The following is a 6,000-nucleotide window of genomic DNA, read 5'->3' as shown; positions in this document are numbered from 1 at the left end:
ATTGCAACAATCAAACAAAAATTCACATTATTAGCCTCCCCAATTTTATGTGTAGAACTAACACAAACTATACTACAAAACACAATCCTTAGATGAAGTCCAGTAAACGATAGCAGACCTATTCTCCACACACTTGAAGACAAAATCTAAAGGGAATTCATGCATTCCATGCTACTTAAGAAGCGCTAAGTACACATTTCTAGCATTGGAGTGCATCAAGTGTAGCAAAGCTTTCAACATCCTTGGTTAATGTATCATTTACTACATCTCTTATTTCTAGGAGTTTAACTATAAGATCCACGAAAAGCATTCAGAAATGATCTTTGCAATTTCTGCTCTTCTTTCAAGCTGTAGATTTCTAAAATTTGAACATGAGCCATTCGCTGACCTGGTCTACATTCCACGGATCTCACGGTGACCGCGTATAGCACAGACCGCGTCTAACCGCTAAAAAACACCAAAGCCAGATGAGGTGGCCGGGTGGTTAAGGAGATGGACTGCTAATCCATTGTGCTCTGCACGCATGGGTTTGATTCCCATCTTCGTCGACTTTTCTTCAAAGCTTTCTTGTAGAACTTTGCCAATTCATTTTGCCTTGTGTGGATCACCTTATCGAATGACAACTGTCATCTTCTTGTAAATATCAGTCCATTTTAAAGGAGGATCCGTGGAACATTCACTATATAAATAAGCACGGATCCTTATTTATTTTAGATTCAATGCTGTAGCGGTTCCTCACCTGGGCAAAGAGAACTATCTCATTTACTACATCTCTAAATTTCTAGGAGTTTAACTATCAGATCCACGAAAAGCATTCAGAAATTATCTTTGCAATTTCTACGTATCTCACGGTTTCTTGTAGAACTTTGCCAACTCATTTGCCCATGTGTGGATCACCTTATCGAATGACAACTGTCATCTTCTTGTAAATATGAGGCCATTTTAAAGGAGGATCTGTGGCACTTTCACTACATAAATAGACACGGATCCTTATTTAGTTTAGATTTAATGTTGTTGCGGTTCCTCACCTGGGCAAAGAGAACAGTTTTCCCCCTGATATGTAGAGCTTAACCCTAAGCCTTGTCTTAATTGCAACAATCAAACAAAAATTCACATTATTTGCCTCCCCAATTTTATGTGTAGAACTAACACAAACTAGACTACAAAACACAATCCTTTAGATGAAGTCCAGTAAAAGATATCAGACCTATTCTCCACACACTTGAAGACAAAATCTAGAGGGAATTCATGCATTCCATGCTACTTAAGAAGCGCTAAGTACACATTTCTAGCATTGGAGTGCATCAAGTGTAGCAAAGCTTTCAACATCCTTGGTTAATGTATCATTTACTACATCTCTTATTTCTAGGAGTTTAACTATAAGATCCACGAAAAGCATTCAGAAATGATCTTTGCAATTTCTGCTCTTCTTTCAAGCTGTAGATTTCTAAAAGAGAACAGTTTTCCCCCTGATATGTAGAGCTTAACCCTAAGCCTTGTCTTAATTGCAACAATCAAACAAAAATTCACATTATTAGCCTCCCCAATTTTATGTGTAGAACTAACACAAACTAGACTACAAAACACAATCCTTTAGATGAAGTCCAGTAAAAGATATCAGGCCTATTCTCCACACACTTGAAGACAAAATCTAGAGGGAATTCATGCATTCCATGCTACTTAAGAAGCGCTAAGTACACATTTCTAGCATTGGAGTGCATCAAGTGTAGCAAAGCTTTCAACATCCTTGTTTAATGTATCATTTACTACATCTCTTATTTCTAGGAGTTTAACTATAAGATCCACGAAAAGCATTCAGAAATGATCTTTGCAATTTCTGCTCTTCTTTCAAGCTGTAGATTTCTAAAATTTGAACATGAGCCATTCGCTGACCTGGTCTACATTCCACGGATCTCACGGTGACCGCGTATAGCACGGACCGCGTCTAACCGCTAAAAAACACCAAATCCAGACGAGGTGGCCGGGTGGTTGAGGCGATGGACTGCTAATCCGTTGTGCTCTGCACGCATGGGTTCAATTCCCATCTTCGTCGACTTTTCTTCAAAGCTTTCTTGTAGAACTTTGCCAATTCATTTTGCCTTGTGTGGATCACCTTATCGAATGACAACTGTCATCTTCTTGTAAATATCAGTCCATTTTAAAGGAGGATCCGTGGAACATTCACTATATAAATAAGCACGGATCCTTATTTATTTTAGATTTAATGCTGTAGCGGTTCCTCACCTGGGCAAAGAGAACTATATCATTTACTACATCTCTAAATTTCTAGGAGTTTAACTATCAGATCCACGAAAAGCATTCAGAAATTATCTTTGCAATTTCTACGTATCTCATGGTTTCTTGTAGAACTTTGCCAACTCATTTGCCCATGTGTGGATCACCTTATCGAATGACAACTGTCATCTTCTTGTAAATATGAGGCCATTTTAAAGGAGGATCTGTGGCACTTTCACTACATAAATAGACACGGATCCTTATTTAGTTTAGATTTAATGTTGTTGCGGTTCCTCACCTGGGCAAAGAGAACAGTTTTCCCCCTGATATGTAGAGCTTAACCCTAAGCCTTGTCTTAATTGCAACAATCAAACAAAAATTAACATTATTAGCCTCCCCAATTTTATGTGTAGAACTAACACAAACTATACTACAAAACACAATCCTTAGATGAAGTCCAGTAAACGATAGCAGACCTATTCTCCACACACTTGAAGACAAAATCTAAAGGGAATTCATGCATTCCATGCTACTTAAGAAGCGCTAAGTACACATTTCTAGCATTGGAGTGCATCAAGTGTAGCAAAGCTTTCAACATCCTTGGTTAATGTATCATTTACTACATCTCTTATTTCTAGGAGTTTAACTATAAGATCCACGAAAAGCATTCAGAAATGATCTTTGCAATTTCTGCTCTTCTTTCAAGCTGTAGATTTCTAAAATTTGAACATGAGCCATTCGCTGACCTGGTCTACATTCCACGGATCTCACGGTGACCGCGTATAGCACAGACCGCGTCTAACCGCTAAAAAACACCAAAGCCAGACGAGGTGGCCGGGTGGTTAAGGCGATGGACTGCTAATCCATTGTGCTCTGCACGCATGTGTTCGAAATCCCATCTTCGTTGACTTTTCTTCAAAGCTTTCTTGTAGAACTTTGCCAATTCATTTTGCCTTGTGTGGATGACCTTATCGAATGACAACTGTCATCTTCTTGTAAATATCAGTCCATTTTAAAGGAGGATCCGTGGAACATTCACTATATAAATAAGCACGGATCCTTATTTATTTTAGATTTAATGCTGTAGCGGTTCCTCACCTGGGCAAAGAGAACTATATCATTTACTACATCTCTAAATTTCTAGGAGTTTAACTATCAGATCCACGAAAAGCATTCAGAAATGATCTTTGCAATTTCTACGTATCTCACGGTTTCTTGTAGAACTTTGCCAACTCATTTGCCGATGTGTGGATCACCTTATCGAATGACAACTGTCATCTTCTTGTAAATATGAGGCCATTTTAAAGGAGGATCCGTGGCACTTTCACTACATAAATAGACACGGATCCTTATTTATTTTAGATTTAATGTTGTTGCGGTTCCTCACCTGGGCAAAGAGAACAGTTTCCCCCCTGATATGTAGAGCTTAACCCTAAGCCTTGTCTTAATTGCAACAATCAAACAAAAATTCACATTATTAGCCTCCCCAATTTTATGTGTAGAACTAACACAAACTATACTACAAAACACAATCCTTAGATGAAGTCCAGTAAACGATAGCAGACCTATTCTCCACACACTTGAAGACAAAATCTAAAGGGAATTCATGCATTCCATGCTACTTAAGAAGCGCTAAGTACACATTTCTAGCATTGGAGTGCATCAAGTGTAGCAAAGCTTTCAACATCCTTGGTTAATGTATCATTTACTACATCTCTTATTTCTAGGAGTTTAACTATAAGATCCACGAAAAGCATTCAGAAATGATCTTTGCAATTTCTGCTCTTCTTTCAAGCTGTAGATTTCTAAAATTTGAACATGAGCCATTCGCTGACCTGGTCTACATTCCACGGATCTCACGGTGACCGCGTATAGCACAGACCGCGTCTAACCGCTAAAAAACACCAAAGCCAGACGAGGTGGCCGGGTGGTTAAGGCGATGGACTGCTAATCCATTGTGCTCTGCACGCATGTGTTCGAAATCCCATCTTCGTTGACTTTTCTTCAAAGCTTTCTTGTAGAACTTTGCCAATTCATTTTGCCTTGTGTGGATGACCTTATCGAATGACAACTGTCATCTTCTTGTAAATATCAGTCCATTTTAAAGGAGGATCCGTGGAACATTCACTATATAAATAAGCACGGATCCTTATTTATTTTAGATTTAATGCTGTAGCGGTTCCTCACCTGGGCAAAGAGAACTATATCATTTACTACATCTCTAAATTTCTAGGAGTTTAACTATCAGATCCACGAAAAGCATTCAGAAATGATCTTTGCAATTTCTACGTATCTCACGGTTTCTTGTAGAACTTTGCCAACTCATTTGCCGATGTGTGGATCACCTTATCGAATGACAACTGTCATCTTCTTGTAAATATGAGGCCATTTTAAAGGAGGATCCGTGGCACTTTCACTACATAAATAGACACGGATCCTTATTTATTTTAGATTTAATGTTGTTGCGGTTCCTCACCTGGGCAAAGAGAACAGTTTCCCCCCTGATATGTAGAGCTTAACCCTAAGCCTTGTCTTAATTGCAACAATCAAACAAAAATTCACATTATTAGCCTCCCCAATTTTATGTGTAGAACTAACACAAACTAGACTACAAAACACAATCCTTTAGATGAAGTCCAGTAAAAGATATCAGACCTATTCTCCACACACTTGAAGACAAAATCTAGAGGGAATTCATGCATTCCATGCTACTTAAGAAGCGCTAAGTACACATTTCTAGCATTGGAGTGCATCAAGTGTAGCAAAGCTTTCAACATCCCTGGTTAATGTGTCATTTACTACATCTCTTATTTCTAGGAGTTTAACTATAAGATCCACGAAAAGCATTCAGAAATGATCTTTGCAATTTCTGCTCTTCTTTCAAGCTGTAGATTTCTAAAATTTGAACATGAGCCATTCGCTGACCTGGTCTACATTCCACGGATCTCACGGTGACCGCGTATAGCACGGACCGCGTCTAACCGCTAAAATACACCAAAGCAAGACGAGGTGGCCGAGTGGTTAAGGCGATGGACTGCTAATCCATTGTGCTCTGCACGCATGTGTTCGAAATCCCATCTTCGTTGACTTTTCTTCAAAGCTTTCTTGTAGAACTTTGCCAATTCATTTTGCCTTGTGTGGATGACCTTATCGAATGACAACTGTCATCTTCTTGTAAATATCAGTCCATTTTAAAGGAGGATCCGTGGAACATTCACTATATAAATAAGCACGGATCCTTATTTATTTTAGATTTAATGCTGTAGCGGTTCCTCACCTGGGCAAAGAGAACTATATCATTTACTACATCTCTAAATTTCTAGGAGTTTAACTATCAGATCCACGAAAAGCATTCAGAAATGATCTTTGCAATTTCTACGTATCTCACGGTTTCTTGTAGAACTTTGCCAACTCATTTGCCCATGTGTGGATCACCTTATCGAATGACAACTGTCATCTTCTTGTAAATATGAGGCCATTTTAAAGGAGGATCCGTGGCACTTTCACTACATAAATAGACACGGATCCTTATTTATTTTAGATTTAATGTTGTTGCGGTTCCTCACCTGGGCAAAGAGAACAGTTTCCCCCCTGATATGTAGAGCTTAACCCTAAGCCTTGTCTTAATTGCAACAATCAAACAAAAATTCACATTATTAGCCTCCCCAATTTTATGTGTAGAACTAACACAAACTAGACTACAAAACACAATCCTTTAGATGAAGTCCAGTAAAAGATATCAGACCTATTCTCCACACACTTGAA

This window comes from Pelobates fuscus, chromosome 1 (assembly GCF_036172605.1).
Source record: "Pelobates fuscus isolate aPelFus1 chromosome 1, aPelFus1.pri, whole genome shotgun sequence".
NCBI classification, from domain to species: Eukaryota; Metazoa; Chordata; class Amphibia; order Anura; family Pelobatidae; genus Pelobates; species Pelobates fuscus.
This window is presented reverse-complemented; position numbering follows the sequence as displayed.